The 18,066-nt window shown below is 37.6% G+C and overlaps 1 pseudogene; it reads right to left on the bottom strand.

Moving 5' to 3' along the window:
- LOC127652866 (voltage-dependent P/Q-type calcium channel subunit alpha-1A-like) overlaps positions 1-14,875 on the bottom strand; it is a 120,718-nt pseudogene extending 105,843 nt beyond the window's left edge.
- Between the last annotated feature and the right edge of the window lie 3,191 nt (positions 14,876-18,066).

Raw genomic sequence — 18,066 nt, 5'->3', positions numbered from 1 at the left:
AAAAAAGCATTACATTACATACTGTACATTTTCAAATGTATAGTAATTTCAAATATGTTGATTGCAACACGCTCTTTTTAAGACAAATAACAATTTGACGAGTTGAAATAAGGCGATGTGAAACAGGAGATATTAAACAGGTGAGGCAACTGTGTCATTGTACTACATACTGTATAAGGAGCCTCCAAAAACAGCCTAGTTCTTCAAGAGCAAGGATCGTTAAAGACTTGTCAAATTCATCAAATAATCCAGCACTTTGAGAACAATGTTCCCCATAGACAAATTGGAAGGATTTTGGGTATTTCACCCTCCACAGTGCACAATGTAGTTCAAAGTTTCAAGGAATCTGGTCAAATCTCGGTTCTTAAAGGGCAAGACGAAAACCATTTCTGAATGCACGTGATCTCTGATCCCTCAGATGTCGCTGTCTTAAAAAACATAATTCATCTGTTATGGATTTCATGAACATGGGCTTTGTGATAACTTTAGCAAACCTTTGTTAGTCAACACCACTACATCAACAGATGTAAGTTAAGACTTTACTATCCAAAGCAGAAGCCGTACATCAACACTGTCCAGAAGTGCTGCTTACTTCTCTGGTCTCGTTCTCATCTTAGATGGAAAGTAGAACAGTGTAACTGTGTTTTTTGTTTCAACGAGCCACACTTCAAATAGTTTTTGAAAAACACAGCCATTGTGTTATCCGGGCCAAAGAGGAAAAGGACTATCCAAGCTCTTATCAGCGTCAGGTCCAAAAGCCAGTGTCTGTATGGGCCAGGGGTGTGTCAGTGCCCATGACATGGGTATCTCGCACATCTGTGAGAACACCATGAATGCAAACAGATATGTAAACATTTTGGTGCAACAAATACTGCCATCCAACACCATCTTTTCCAGGGATGTCCCTGCATTTTCTTGCAGGACCGCTTCAAACAACATACCGGCCGAATAAGCAGAGAGTGTGGGTGCTAGATTGGCCTGCCAGCAGTCCTGACCATCTCCAATTGAGAATGCGTGGTGCATTATGAAGCGCACAATTCAGCAATGAAAACCCCGTACAATTGTGCTGCTGAGGATCTGCATAATGGATGAAGGGGGGAAAATTCCACATTATAAACTTAACAAACTTGTGTCTTCAGTGCCTAAATGTTAGTGTTATTAGAAGAAATTATGTTTCACAGTGGAAATCACTCAACTGTCCCAACTTTTTTGGAGTGTGTTGCAATAATCTGATTTGAAATTACTGTACATAAAATAAATAAATTCACAGGTTAAAACATAATATAATGTGTAGTTGTAGTGCTTTCAATATAGAAAAGGGTGACCATAATTTTGAAATCACTCATTTTTGTTTTTATTAGTATTTTTCATACTGTCCAAACTTTTTTGGAATTGGGGTTGTAGTTACTAACTTTCAATTACTTTCCTTGGGTTACACATATTTACAAAATAATATATGTAGAACACATTTAAAACATGAATTATGTTAATATGTACACCTGTTTGCTTTTTTTGACAGCTAAACGGTGTGTACCCCTTACTGAGACATATATACATTATTTTGAATTTGCTGAGTGGAGAAACAAAAGTTTTTCTGTAAAAAGCATTTTAGAAAGTAACTTAAAAGTAATTAGTAATGTGATTACTTTACTTTTCTGATGACCTATTCAGAAAATTCAGTAATCTGATTACAATATTAGACTAGTTCTGAGTAATTCATAATTAATTACTTTATATGGCATGTACTGCCTTGAATAGGCACAAGTCAGCTTACTTCACACAGTTGTACCAGAGTTGTTGCAGTATAAAATACATTTTCCAGCTTATTTTGACCAAGAACAACCCACTAAGACAGATAGAGACCATTTAAGTGACATGTAAAGCAACCAACCACAATTTATTTTAGTTTTTACGTCTCACACAAAACTCTTCAAATATTTGAAATATTTGAAGCCAGGAACCAGACAGACTTCGGAAAATACAGTCATTAGTTATTCCTAATACTGAAACATGTGTTTCTTACATCTGGCTAGCACCGCGTAGCCTACCCAGCACAGGTAGAAATATTTGCCAGCTCTGAGTCTGGCAATGGTAGTGCCAGAAATGCGTATATTTGTGTATGATTGAAAGCTGTTAGTGGATAGAGGTAGGCTACTATTAGTGGTTGTAACAATAAAATGCATGTCTCTGTGTTTTAGAAATAGTAAAATAGCTGAATATTTAAGTGGCATTAGCAGTAATGTGAGTGTATTTATATTGCATAAAAAGCTGTATGTGTGTTGTGTGTATTTGGTAGAGAGAAGGTAATAGGTAGAGATGTGTGGCAGTAACAACAGCATTAGCAGTAGAAGCACGTGACTACAGGAGCACAAGCATGAAAATTCAAGCCACCACATCTTTTTTTTCCCCACTCCGCGCCCAGAATAGATTTCTCCAAAGTCAGCATCGCATACACATACGCACACATACCACCCAGCCACAGAACTGAATAATTCACTACTAGAACACAAGATACAGAAAGAGAGAGAAAAACACAAGTGGGCAGTGAAGAGGAATGCTAGCTTAAGACACAAAAGATGCCAGTAAAACAATCCTCTAAACTGACTACACATGCTGCAATGCACAGGGACATATTGTACATATATCATTTTAAAAGTCATTAAAAAAACAGTTCACTGGAAAAAATAAATAAATACAAAATGTAATAATTCACCTACCCTAGAAATGAGACATTTTGACCTACATGAAAAAAGGAATTGTAAAAAGACTTAACAGGGTTTATTGCTGTATAATGATAGTGAAAAGTTACTCTGGTCGTTCAAGTTCAAAACAACACAATAAAACCACAGCAGAAGCAATTTATATGATTCATGCACTACATTCCAGGTCTTCTGAAGCAATTTGATCACTTTTTGTGATGAACAGGCCAATATTTAAGCTGTCATTCACTCAAATCTAATCATATCATTATTAAATAACTCAAATACATATTTGGAATTTAATGCATGAGTTTTATTGATTACTTTTACTGTGGTTTATAGTGTGTTTGTAGTCACTATTCACTCTCATTATATGGCAAAATTAACCTTGAAGAAAGTAAAAATAGGGGTTTGGGACGACATTAGTGAGAGTAAATATTTACAGAATGTTTATTTTGTTGTGAAATACTCCTTTAATACAGATCATTAGATGTGCAGACCACAATAGACAGATAAAAAGTTCCAGATTTTTCATGACTTTTTGTGTAAGGTGGACAGGAGAGAGTTTACATTAATGACTGGGTTTTGTAGTCTCTGTCAACAGCAGCTGAACATTGCTGGGCTGTAACATTACGGATGACTTCACTCATTTAGACCCAGAGATTAGGAGGTATGAAACCACCAGATTGGGCCCGCAAGGCAAACACAAACACACACATATACACATACACAAACTGCTTTCTGAAATAACAAGACTGGTGCTCAAATAACTTGTTAACAAAAGGACTCATGCCACAGTGTGACTTGAATGGCATTTCTAATTTCATGAATAGACATATTAATTTTCAGAAACCTTTTACACACTTTCTTACAAGACATTTCCACCTTTATGTGAATTAGACAGCAAATTAGAAAGCAAATGTTGGCACTTTTACTCAACAGCACAACCACAGACCTCCAGAGTGAGAAAGAGACGACTGAGAATCCACAGCAATACAAGAGCCACACTTAAATTGTAGGAATTTTCATTAGATAAAACAATATCATCCAAAAACAAGTGTTATCTGCAAACAAATGATGCAAATCCTTTATTCAAATAGAAACAACCTTAGCCATTTTGTTTTTTCAAATTACTTTTAACCTATTCTAAAGGTAATTTATACTAGATATATGAAGTCAACTTCCCTTGAGTTGAACAGAGGTGTCCTAGCAGAGTAACCATAGGTGTAGTTCATCACATATGTTCCACAAAATTTGACTACCATAAAGTTTCCAAAATATTTTTTTGTCATAACTTTTAAAAGTATATCTGGTCTTATAACTTCTTCTTGTTAAACATTTTGCATTTGTGTATATACCATAAAAAAGGATTTTTGCAGGTTGTTCATTTTACTTAATTCAAATGAACTAAAGGAACTTAATTCTAGAACATTTGGCCACAACTTGATTTCATTGCCTTCTATCCAATTAAATTTGTAACGTCTGAGTTTACTTAATCCATTTGAGTTTGGACAACATAAAACTTTTTGTAGCATTGATGAAACTGGGCATGGGATTTCCATTTCCCAGCATGCTTTGCAAGGGACTGGGGTTGAATAAATGTTGAAATTAAGTGTTATTTTATGCATTTTTAAGCAAAATGAGAATATGAGGAGATTTGTTAATGTTTATTGTTCTGTTTTATTGGTATTTTAAGTTTTGGGGGTTACTATTGTGGTGTAGATTGTTGCTTGTGCTTAGCTTAAGGATGGACTTCGATGTTCAAGTGATGTTTGATTCGAGTGCTGCTAATCTCTATAAGCAGTTGCAATCAAATTGACAGTGCAACAGTTTCACTGTCCTTACACGTGCTCACAGCATATAAATGATTAATAATATAAATTAAGTTGGACCAACAAAAGAAAATTTATTAAATTAAACATTACTAAACATTAATGAAACATAATAACGTTGAGTTAAAACTACTATAGTACATTGATTTGACTTGACCTAATCTAATTTAATAATGTTGGCTCAATGAAAATGACTAAATCCAAATGAAAGGAATTACATTTCTTGTAAAAACTCTCAAATTCCAGTAAGTATGGGTAATGACTTCATTTATGCACATTCTTACACCAGTACATTTTAAATATTTGAATCCTTCGGCAATAGTGTAATGAGACACAGAAAGAGTGAGTGGCAGAGACAGAGACAGTTGTGTGAATGAATCTGGGATGACAGTTTAACTCCCCGTTGCCCAAATGGTAGAAACGTTCTGAGATGAAGGGACAGTCTTTCATACCTCATCATACACACAGCTGATACACAAAGGAACCCATGTTGTGAACCTGGAGAGAAGGGATGGATACTTTCAACCAGTATTTGCATAATGTCATAGTATGTCACTGTATTGTCCTTTGAAGCTGTTTAATGCGCCCTTAAAAACATTTCCGATGTTAATGATTCAGTTCAGTGAAGTATGATTTTGTAAAATCAATATCAAAGGGATCCCAAGGATGTTCAAAATGTCAAGTGATAGCCATTATCAACACTTATAGCAGCCTTGAGATATGTACGCATTAAGGTGTGTCTCTAACCATGACTCCATCCTAAATGATTTATACACAGACAGGCACTCTTTCTTTCTTTCTTTCTTATCCAAAATAGGCTATTCCAAAAAGACTTCCTTTCATCCTTTTTTTAAAGTAGGTGTCTCTACCCTTTTATAAGCTTATCTCCTTTATCTTTAATTCTGCTTCCCTGCTTAAAAATACCTATTATATATAAGATCACACATATTTGCACATCTGTATATCCTAATATACATATATACACACATACATGCAGTTTACATACAATGCACATATTATTTAAGACCTCTTCTAAGCTCTTATACTCTTTACTACATTGTCTGTGTATTACAGCTCTATGTTGTGCACCTTCAACATTGTAAATGGGCTAGATTTACAAGACTAGATTTATTGGTTTATGAGTGTGGTAAAAATCATTACTATTAATACAGTGAGCAGATACAACATTTTTATTTTTACATTGAGACCTTACAAATCTTTCATGATTTTATAGATTTCATTTGAGAACAAAACACTACTCTTGCCAAGCCCTGTATACAGATTCACAGGTTCATCCTAAAACCTGATCATCACAACATTATGTCCTCTTTCCTAACTTAACTTTACTTAATGACTTGGCACATTTCTGCAGCCTTCTTGCAAAACTATGGTCTCCATTTCTTCTCCAAACACTAGTCATTTGGGTTTGCATTTATACAGTAATGTCTGTGCAATGCCCATTTACATACAACAGAGAACAGACTCCAAGGAGGCAAAAAGGGAGGAGGAATGGAGAAAATGCCATTGAGAACTGTTCTTTCAATTCGCCGCTGTTAATTTTAGCCTGACGGAATGACGGAAAAGAAGAATGCAAGAGACATGCTTGTGATAAAAGAAAAAGAGTTGGTATGTCATAAACAGAGATGAACGTGTACCAGATTGTACAGTGACTCTTTGAAACATTGACACACATGCTGGATTTGGGTATGTCATCACCTACTAGAACATAACTAGCATGCTTTTCAAAGCTGGCAACAATTAACAATAAGTAAACACCCTGTACAAAAAGAAATACATGCCCATCGTAACCAAACAGTACAAGAGAATGCAAATTAAAATTCTGCAGACAGAATGTATATCATTGCTTTTACACATGGAAGAATATCGTAAGGGCTCTCACCACTCAGATCAGAGTAACTTTTCACAATATATCTGTCTCCCTCTTGTGTCCACACAACCACTCTTTCTCTCTTTTCTTCCAACTCATCTATTTATAGTACAGCATCTTTCTACCAGTAATTTGCCATCCTTTCTTCTCTGTCATTCTTCCGTGAAAAACTGCAGATGTTCAATTATTTAATGATTCGTTAATTTTATCAACTTAATTTTTGATGAAACATTCATGCAATCCTCTTACATAATTGAGAACACAGAAAAATCTAATAAATTAAATCTTTCCTGGCTAGATGCATGTTTTGACACACAGAAGAGAATTGAGCACATATGAAATTCTCCCCAGATAGGTAGGTAGGGTGCAGTTTCAGTTGTCAATTAAACTAAAATTAGAAAATACAGGTATGAGGTTACACTCCATTTACAGTGCAGACAGGCAGCCCATAAATGTAGAGAGAGAGAGAGAGAGAGAGAGAGAGAGAGAGAGAGAGAGAGATAATGTAGACATTCAAATATTTATTATAGCTTCCATTAACTCTGCACAGAGGGTAAAAGAAAGTATTCAATGTAAGGTACCATAAATATCCCAGAAAAACTTCTCATCTAAACTTTGTCTGTGGAAGCAAACGCTGACCAAGTTTAATGTAAAACACTCTTTAGCTTGTACTTCTGCAATACATGCAATTTTAATTAGATCATTCTTAAAGATATAAAACGGAGTACTCTAAATGGAAACCATCAAAAAGACTTACAGACCATACAACAAAACACTTCTGATTAAGCAGAAGTTCTAAGGTTCAAGTCTTTGGATCTCAAGGCCTCATAAGTTGTTGCCACATCATGAGAATGAGGCTTACTGAAAAGAGTGGCTATCAGACAGAGTTCGAGGTCAACAGTCACTGAAGGCACTGGCAGCACTATAAAAACAATATTTGTAAATAATAACTTGAAATGTAGAGTTAGAATAACTGCCCTGTACTTATCTTGATGAAATAACTGAATTATTTATAAAAATAAAAAAAATGTTTTTTTTCAGTTATTTGTCATGTAGCAATAATTCAAAGTTCATCTTTTCACACTCACTGAGCACTTTATTAGGAACACCTGTACACCTACTTATTCATGCAAATAACTAATCAGCCAATCATGTGGCAGCAGTGCAATGTATAAAATCATACAGGTCAGGAGCTTCAGTTAATGTTCACATCAACCATCAGAATGGGGTAAAATTGATCTATATGATTTAAACCATGACATAATTGCTGGTGCCAGATGGGCTGGTTTGAGTATTTCTGTAACTGTTGATCTCCTGGGATTTTCACGCAAAACAGTCTCTAGTGTTTACTCAGAATGGTGCCAAAAACAAAAAACATTCAGTGAACAGCAGTTCTGTGGATGGATATGCCTTGTTGATGAGCGAGAGATCAACAGAGAATGACCAGACCAGATCAAGCTGACAGAAAGGCTACGGTAACTCAGATAACCACTCTGGTGTACAATTGTAGTGAACAGAATAGCATCTCAGAATGCACAACACATCGATCCTTGAAGCGGATGATCTACAACAGTAGAAGACCACGTCGGGCACTTTATTAGGACCAAAGTGTTCTTAATAAAGTGCTCAATGAGTGTACACAATGATGTTTGTATGGTTGTCACCACCATTATTATTTGCGTGTAAACCGTTGAGGCCTATCAGTGTCTCTTTGACAAGCTTAACCCCTAATATGATCATACATACAGGTGAAACTCGAAAAATTAGAATATCGTGCAAAAGTTCATTAATTTCAGTAATTCAACTTAAAAGGTGAAACTAATATATTATATAGACTCATTACAAGCAAAGTAAGATATTTCAAGCCTTTATTTGATATAATTTTGATGATTATGGCTTACAGCTTATAAAAACCCCAAATTCAGAATCTCAGAAAATTAGAATATTACATGAAATCAATCAAAAAAAGGATTTTAAATACAGAAATGTCGGCCCTCTGAAAAGTATAATCATGCATATGTACTCAGTACTTGGTTTGGGCCCCTTTTGCATTAATTACTGCCTCAATGCGGCGTGGCATGGATGCTATCAGCCTGTGGCACTGCTGAGGTGTTATGGAAGACCAAGATGCTTCAATAGCGGCCTTCAGCTCTTCTGCATTGTTTGGTCTCATGTCTCTCATCTTTCTCTTGGCAATGCCCCATAGATTCTCTATGGGGTTCAGGTCAGGCGAGTTTGCTGGCCAATCAAGCACAGTAATACCATGGTCATTGAACCAGGTTTTGGTACTTTTGGCAGTGTGGGCAGGTGCCAAGTCCTGCTGGAAAATGAAGTCAGCATCTCCATAAAGCTTGTCTGCTGAAGGAAGCATGAAGTGCTCTAAAATGTCCCGGTAGACGGCTGCGTTGACTCTGGACTTAATAAAGCACAGTGGACCAACACCAGCCGATGAAATGGCTCCCCAAACCAACACAGACTGTGGAAACTTCACACTGGACTTCAAGCATCTTGGATTGTGTGCCTCTCCATTCTTCCTCCAGACTCTGGGACCTTGGTTTCCAAATGAGATGCAAAATTTGCTCTCATCAGAAAAGAGGACTTTGGACCACTGAGCAACAGACCAGTTCTTTTTTTCTTTAGCCCAGGTAAGACGTTTGACATTTGAAGCCCATGTCCAGGACCCGTCTGTGTGTGGTGGCTCTTGATGCAGTAACTCCAGCCTCAGTCCACTCCTTGTGAAGCTCCCCACACATTTGAATGGCCTTTTCCTGACAATCCTCTCCAGGCTACGGTCATCCCTGCTGCTTGTGCACCTTTTTCTTCCACACTTTTCCCTTCCACTTAACTTTCTATTAATGTGCTTTGATACAGCACTTTGAGAACATCCAACTTCTTTTGCAATTACCTTTTGAGGCTTTCCCTCCTTGTGGAGGGTGTCAGTGATGGTTTTCTGCACAACTGTCAGGTCAGCAGTTTTCCCCATGATTGTGAATTCAACTGAACCAGACCGAGAGACCATTTAAAGGCTCAGGAACCCTTTGTAGGTGTTTAGCTGATTAGAGTGTGACACTTTGAGCCTACAATACTGAACCTTTTCACAATATTCTAATTTTCTGAGATTCTGAATTTGGGGTTTTCATAAGCTGTAAGCCATAATCATCAAAATTATATCAAATAAAGGCTTGAAATATCTTACTTTGCTTGTAATGAGTCTCAGAGACCAGACATTGGTCTCTGATCATCAATTGGCCTTTTACCATTAAATGGCAGTTAATTTACCTCTGACATTGGAATAGCCCTAACTATTCTATGGTTATTACAGTTTTTCACAATTGATTTTATACATTTCTCCAAACAATAATCAATGCTCTCAAAACAATTCTCACAGCAGACGAAACACACTCAATTTTGCAGAACAATTCAATTTCACGGCATCATGAAACACTATATTCTTTTCTGATAATGCATTTATAAAAACGAAATACTTACATCAAAACTATAGTTGTGTTCTCTTTTAAATGTATAACTTTTTCCGCTATAGACACACAGCTCCACTAGAGATAATATATTTATCATAAAAATCCAAAATAAAGACCTTTTTCCACTTGTTTTCATAAAATGTCTCTAAATGTTTTTCCTGCTCTTCCTCTAGAAAAAGGGTTATGAAGTTTACTATGAAAAATTAATACTGTAAATAAACAATAGCTGTCTTGCTACAGTATATTGTATGAAGCTAAGACAGCACTGTTAGCATGCATGGTAACTGTTGACATTGATTGTGGCATGCAGACCAATGCCATTCCACCCTCTTCTTTTTTTGAGATTGAAATCACTGTAGATTTGCTCACATTTGACTTTGTGTGTCTCAGAGAGAACGTGATTCATAACATGATCAATTAGAGGGACTCTCAGTTCATTTGAGCCTCTTCTGTGTCTTCTTTACTCTACTCTTCCACCCTGCTGATCTCTTTCTCTCTTCTCACCATAATTACACCATCTCCATTTGGTCTTTCTTCAACTCTTTCAATGGCCATCCAACTTTCCCCTTTTCTCATCAATTCTTCCTCCAATTTCCTCTTACTTTACCCAGTATAACTTTTCTCTGTTTCCACCTCTTCTTCATCTTGTTCTTCCTCTTCTTCATCTTCCTCATTGATTGTTTGGAGCAAAAAAAAAAATCATATTTGACCCTTTTTAGATTGCCAAGTCATGATAGTTGTGTGAAAAATTTTGTCAATTGCATTTTATTTGCTGTGTGCATTACTAAAACAGCAGATATCAATATGACGAGATTTTACAACCTGGCGTGCATTTGAGAATATGGCTTTAATTTAGTTGTCTGTGTTAACTGTTTTGAAAGCATGAATCTTGGCAAAAATTGTGTGAAGTGTTTCAAAATAATTATGAAAATAAAGAAAAATGTGCAATCTGTTTAGGGCAAAACGTGTTCAGATGGCTTTGTTTCTTGTTTTGAGAATACAGACCTGAGTTTGGAGAAATATATGAAATCGTTCGAGAACAACTGAATAATATTAAATGATAAGTAATTGAACTTCTATATTCAGTTTGAAATGAATTAGAATTAAAACTAAGAAAGTCAAGTTTACGTTAAGACATTAATCTACTTTTAAATTTATTTTCTGTTTAAACAACTTTACCTTAAATTGACACAACTTAAGATTTTGAGGCAGCACAAACACTTACTTTTTTCAGTTGAAACAACAAGATTTTTTTTACATTGGCAGGTGCAAGTGTTGTTGTTTTGAAATCCTAAGTATAATATAGGTATAATAGAAAAGGCAGGAATGAGTTGGGTTCTTAAAGGAAAAGTTTACCCCAAAATGGAAAATTATTTCATCGTTTACTCACCCTTTGTCATCCCAGATGTGTAGGACTTTCTTTCTTCAGCAGAACACAAATGAAGATATTAAGACGAATTTCTAAGCTATTTTAGTCCATGTAATGCAAGTGAATGGGTGCCAAAATCTTTAAGCTCCAAAAATTACATTAGGTAAACCATATGACCATATGACAGTATTAAAATGAATGTCTTTAGAAGCTATTTGTTAGGTGTGCTTGAGAAAGAGATCAATATTTTAGTAATTTTTAACTATAAATTCTCCTCCCTGCTCAGTCAGTCAATCTCAACAATTTCACATTCTTCTTCTGTTTTTGGTGATTCACATTTTTCACGGATATGCCCACTACTGGGCAGGAAGAATAATTTATAGAAAAGATTGACTAAAATAGTGATGTGTTTCTCACCCACAACTATCATATTGCTTCAGAAGATAAGAATTTAACCACTGGAGTCTTATGGATTATTTTATGCTGCTTTTATTTGCTTTTTGGAGAGTCCACATTTTGGCACTTGTTCACTTGCATTGTATGGACCTACAGAGCTGAAATATTCTTCTAAACATCAACATTTTTGTTATGCAGAAGAAAGTCATACACATCTGGGATGGCAATGATGAAAGAATTGTAATTTTTGGGTGAACTATTTCTATAATTCAAGACAAGTCACAAATACTAGGCATCCAATTTAGTACAACAATAAAGTGAATCTTCTGCAGCCAAATCATAATTTGGAAGCATCAGTGAACTATGAGAAGGATAATTATGAGTGAAACGTAGCCCTGACATAAAGTCAAAAATACATAAATGATTGATTGGATCAGCTCATTTGCAGTAAAGAGATGCTGTCGTTGATCAAGATTTCCAAATCAGTTCCAGAAGGATGCAATGACAGTGAGGCAATGGGATTAACAGTACAGTAGAGGACCAACCTTAGTATTTCACTTTCAACAAAAATATATGTATTAAAGAATGTGCTATCCAGAAACTGGGTTAACTAATAAAACCAATTATTTTTTTAAATTGGACCATCATAGAAGTAAACATTGCAAGGGGAAAGAAACGACAACATAATGTACACATAAGGCATTTCCCTGCAGTGTTAAATAACCATTCTGACTTTAAAATGGGGATCATGTGTTGCACTGTAAGAAACAAAAGAGCCTTGGCCAAGCACATATGTCCTCTATATTTTTCTGGTGCTCTTTTAAAATGGGAAATGGTGGCTGTCCCTCTCCCCTCATCTACCCCTTTTCACCATCGTTTTCCCTCTCGAGAGTGAGGCCAAACTGAGAGACTGCACATGCTGACATCAGCAAGCCTCCGCAAAACACAGCGCCGCCCGCTATCGTCACACCACGCAACTCACTACCATACTCAACACATTGAACACATACAATAAATAGCATAAATTCGGTGGCGTAGTAGATAAAGCACAGTGCTGTTAATCAGAAGGTCGCTGGTTCGAACCCCACGGCCACCACCATTGTGCCCTTGAGCAAGGCACTTAACTCCAGGTTGTTCCGGGTGGATTGTCCCTGTAATAATTGCACTGTATGTCACTTTGGATAAAAGCGTCTGCCAAATGCATAAATGTAAATGTAATTCATCTTGCCAATAAATAACTAGACTAATATTAGAATAAAATACCTGAAAAACCTAAAAGGAACCACATAAAAACATTTAAACCTTGACACCAACCAGAGCAGCAAGGTATTCTGGGCCCCCTGAATGTATATTAGTCAAGGGCCCTTTCCTTTTAAAAAAAAATACAGTTTAGAATTTGTTATGGGGCCCCCCTGGACATGTGGGCCCCAAGAATTGTTACCGCCTTTCACTCCACTCGCTAATGCCCTGCACCAACCCCCCACCCCACCCTTCTACAAAAAATGTAGAAGGGTGGGGTGGGGGTTGATACACACTATAGAACTAGATTGCTCATGACATAATATTAGTGAAGCCAATTTGCCATCATATTGCTATGCCCAAACATTCCTATGTCCTTATTGACTTAATAGGAAATCAACTGATTTCAGTGAGTAAACATTAGTCATTCAATCACCGATTTTATAACTGAAGTCTGCATGTACATCCCTACAACGCAAACGTCTGAAACATGTAATAATTTGTTTATTTAAAGCCTGGAATTGTTGTGCATCTAAAACAGTATCCACCTCTAACAAACTTCATCAACAAACAGATCAGTTGAATGTAAACAAGTTCACTAAAACTGAGGTGAGATACAAACAGACATTTTCAGATGTATTTATTGTGATCATCGTAGTGTTTGTTCAATGTTACTTGTTTTAGGTTTTTATCAAAAAGTGCCTTGTTCTCACGGTCACTTAAAGAAGAGTGCGCTCTCTCTCTCCCTCGATCACATGTGCAGCGGACGTGCAGAGAGGGAGACACGCAAAGCAAAGTTGGTTCAACTCAAAAAGGTTTGACTTTTAAATAAAATCCCTTTCGGGGGTAAGGACATGTTGTCACTCTAAACAAGCAGCTATTACAGATTTTCCTACTTAAATTACTTGTGGACAATTTTGCCACTTCCTTTGGTGATCATTGTGCTGTACTGAGAGACTGAACAAAGAGGCAGGTGAATGCTCTGACATCACGATTGCCATATATCTTCTCCCTCATAACGAATATTATCAATAACGAGCTAATTAAACATTAAACATGATTGTCACTAAAGGGCGAAATGCAACTGTCGTATCCACAGGTCGGAGACGGTGAAACGGGGGTGTTTTTGCCTGTCAGTCATTGATGCTCTATGGCAGTTTGGGCATACTAAGATGGCTGCTTGAACACTTCCGGTGGCTTCACTTTCTGCTGGCAGTTTACCGTTGTGTGAGCGATCTGGTTATATATAAATATATATATATACACACACACACACACACACACACACACACACACACACACACACACACACACACACACATATATATATATATATATATATATATATATATATATATATATATATATATATATATATATATATATATATATATCAGTGAATTAAACCAACAGCAATGGAATGTATCATTATCCTATGGGTTGAAACATGCTTAGATGATTACATTATTGCATACACAAGTAAACTGTAACTTCAACTGTGGGCGTTGGTGTACTCACTGAGGGGGATTTAAAAGGATATGGCCATTCGGTGATCTTTTTGGCGTATTTTCTTACAAAGTTGTCCTCACTGAAGATGAACAGAGATCGGTTGACAGTCAAGCAGTTTTGCCGCACTGGTATAGGGTTGTACAGGGCCATAGTTCTGGCTCGCTGAGCCATAGACTGCTTGTACATTCTCTGTGGAGCTCCCGGCGGGCCGCCCTGCCTACTACCTCCGCGGCCGGGTCCCCCTTGAGCGTGTCCCGGTCCTCCGCCATACCTGGACGGCACCTCATTTTCGAACCGAGCCATTCTATAGACACCAAATACCAGTCTTCACGAAGCAGGAGAGAAGGGGGCGAATATTCAACACGACCACACCACATTACATCCCATCTGCTTCAAAACTTAATACGTGGATAACTGGAGTACACATTTGTCTTCCTGGCGTCTATGTGACGTGTAGGCTCCAGGATCTGATGCTTTGATTTTTGGCAGAGGAAAATATAGGCTTGCTAAGAACAAACGGACAAAAAAGAAAGAAAGAAAAGAAAAACAATCAAATAAATATTGGGGAAAGCGTGCCTTGTGTTATGTAGTTCACAGGTTCGTTGCTCTCTTCAAAATACAAAACGGTCTATCATCACCTCATTTTATGTCCAAAATCATGCCCAACATATTTCCACGGCCTTAGCTCATTATTGTTTTTCTCGTTTTTTGCGGCTCCATTCTTATATTTTCCAGAACTGTCTCTACCTTGCTCCGCTTGCTTTTCCTTGACAATTCAGGTTGTAATTGCCATAGCTACAATCATTTCATGCGATCTAGGCTTAATAATCATGTGAACCAAAATGAAAACATTTAGAACAATCCTTCGAGTTATTTTAACTGTTCATTCTGATGATTACACTACCAACAATAAATATCTTTCAATTATTTATTTATTTCGTAACATCCGCAATATTTGGCACGGTGTATTATCTGCCTTCGGTCACCTCTCGCTTACGTTCACTCGCATTTATTTGCAATCTCCACCACAAACAGATGGGAGATATCCGATGTTAATTCTTTTTCTTCCTCTTCCTTTTCTTCTTTACAACACATGTATTTTGTTCGGATTTAACATCTATGATCGATAAAAAAAAATATTTGCGCTCACTGGTAAGGTGTCATCCTTTTCGTCAAAGCCATTACTGGCATTTCAGTGCGAGAAGACCAATCCAAACGTCATAAAATCCAGTGGAAGAAGGTAGAACCATCATTCGCGAGGGGACATCTCCGGGTTCCCACAGCTGCTCTTGTTTCCCTTCACTGGGCTATGGGCCGCGCAGGACCTGCTCATCTCCACCGAGTGAGGGCAATCCGTTCACTAGAACACTCGGATACCTCTGTTCCTTATTTCTGCCAATGTTGCGCTGCCTGTTAGCCTCGTTACTCTCCGTCAAGCGCCCCTGAGAGAAAGAAAAAAAAACGAGGGGGAGGAGGCAGCTGAAGACGAAATTGGGGTGGGGGCTCTCAGGATTTAAGCTTGTGAAACACAACCCTAACGAAACGGATCACTCCGATCAGCTGGCAAGCTAGCTAATCAATTCGGCACTATTCGGTTCCAAATTTCTTGCAGGACATGACGCACACACCCCCACCGATTTATTTTTCCCCTTCGCCCTTCTAACTCCAGAATGTACCTGTACTTTCGACTACCTCTATCCGAATGTGTTCTGCACAGCTTAATATATGGCTACCGCATGAAAATACCGTCGGCTTGTTTAAACGACAGAGGGATTGTGCCGTTTTACAGATAACGGAAGAAAGCAAACTGACGTCGCGTTGTCAGGTTAAGGACTGTTTGTGCCCAGTGATCGGGTATGTGAACGCTGGGAGACAGCTGTGCATTCAAACGTGCGTCCCTTGGGCACGACTCCGCTTTGCGAGGGCACGCAGGGCGAGAACCGACAGGCTATTTATAGAAGCAGACATTTCGGAATTAATAGACGGAGATTTCCCATCAGGACAGATACAATTGACAACTCTCCCTCTCCACATGCGACAACACATCTAGTTCTTTTTAAATTTAAGGAGCAAAGTCTTTATAGGCAAACGTGAAGTCTATCAATTATGCCACGTTTAAGACGTGTGATTAGAGTAGCCTAGTCGAAACAAACCAGTTTTGTCAATTTGATATTGAATAGTTAGTGTGGGCTATGGTAAACGTGGTTTGCTGGTGAGCAATATAGTCAGCCGATGCCTTAGGACGCGTTGTTTTGCTAGTGGCAAAAAATCAATAGGCTCGTGCGACCTTAACTGTGCTCACCTATCCGATATCACAGGAAGCGGAGATCAGAGGAGGATGTACAGTAATGGTCCTCCTACAAAGAGTCCCATCCCAATGTCATTTTCAGAATCAGAATGAGCTTTATTGCCAAGTATGCTTACACACACACACACACACACACACACACACACACACACACGTTAGTCTACCTATCATTGAGGACTTTCCATAGACCTAAGGATTTTTGTACTGAACAAACTATATATTCTATCCCCTAAACCTAACACAACCCCTAAACCTAACACTCACAGAAAACGTTCTGCCTTTCTACATTTTCAATAAAACATTGTTTAATATGTTAAGCTATTTAAATTATGGGGACACTAGAAATGTCCTCATAAATCACATTTATAGCATAATACCCTTGTAATTACCAGTTTGTAACTTAAAGAACCTAGTTTTATAAACTCCAAAGACATAAGATAACTATAGAATTAACACAAGATCAAAGAGTTCAAAGGATAGTTCACCCAAAAATGTTTAATTCTCTCAGCATTTACTCACCCTAATCTCACCCCAGATGTGTATGATTTTCTTTATTTTGCTGAACATGAATGCAATGCAAGTGAATGGTGCCCAAATCTTTGAAGGTCCAAAAAGCACATAAAGGCAGCATAAAACTAATATATATGACTCCAGTGGTTAAATCAATTTCTTCAGAAGCGATATGATAGGTGTGGGTGAGAAACAGATCAATATTTAAGTTCTTTACTAGTATAAATCTCCACTTTCACTTGTACATTCTTCTTTTGATTTTGCCGATTTGCATTCGGCATTCATATCACTACCTACTGGGCAGGGAGGAGAATGTATAGTTAAAACAAAAGGGGGTATACATATTGATCTGTTTCTCACCTGCACTTATCACAAAGCTTCTGAAGACATTGATTAAACCCCCGGAGTCTTATGGATTACTTTTATGCTGCCTTTAGGAGATTTTTGGAACTTCAAATTTCTGGTCACCACTTGCATTGTATGAACCTACACAGCTGAAATATTCTTTAAAAAAAATCTTTGTTTGTGTTCAACAGAAGAAAGTCAGTCCTACACATATAGGATGGCATGAGGGTGAGTAAATGATGAGAGAATTTTCATTTTTTGGGTGAACTATCCCTTTAAGAGCAAGGATGCACATTGCATCTCTGCTTATCCCTTGATCTTGCGCAGCAAGCTGTGTACTATTTGAACCAGCTCGTGTGTGGTCAACCTTGTGCGATGCGTTTAGCGTCAGTCCGGAAGAACCGGGGGTCAAGAGCACGCACAGAGCAGGCACCAGCGTCCAGCCTTCAGCCTCCAGGCTGCAGACAACAGCTCAATAGCGACAGACAGACG

Source organism: Xyrauchen texanus, chromosome 12 (assembly GCF_025860055.1).
Source record: "Xyrauchen texanus isolate HMW12.3.18 chromosome 12, RBS_HiC_50CHRs, whole genome shotgun sequence".
Taxonomy (NCBI): domain Eukaryota; kingdom Metazoa; phylum Chordata; class Actinopteri; order Cypriniformes; family Catostomidae; genus Xyrauchen; species Xyrauchen texanus.
The sequence above is the reverse complement of the archived record's forward strand: the minus strand, read 5'-3'. Positions and strand labels throughout refer to the sequence as shown.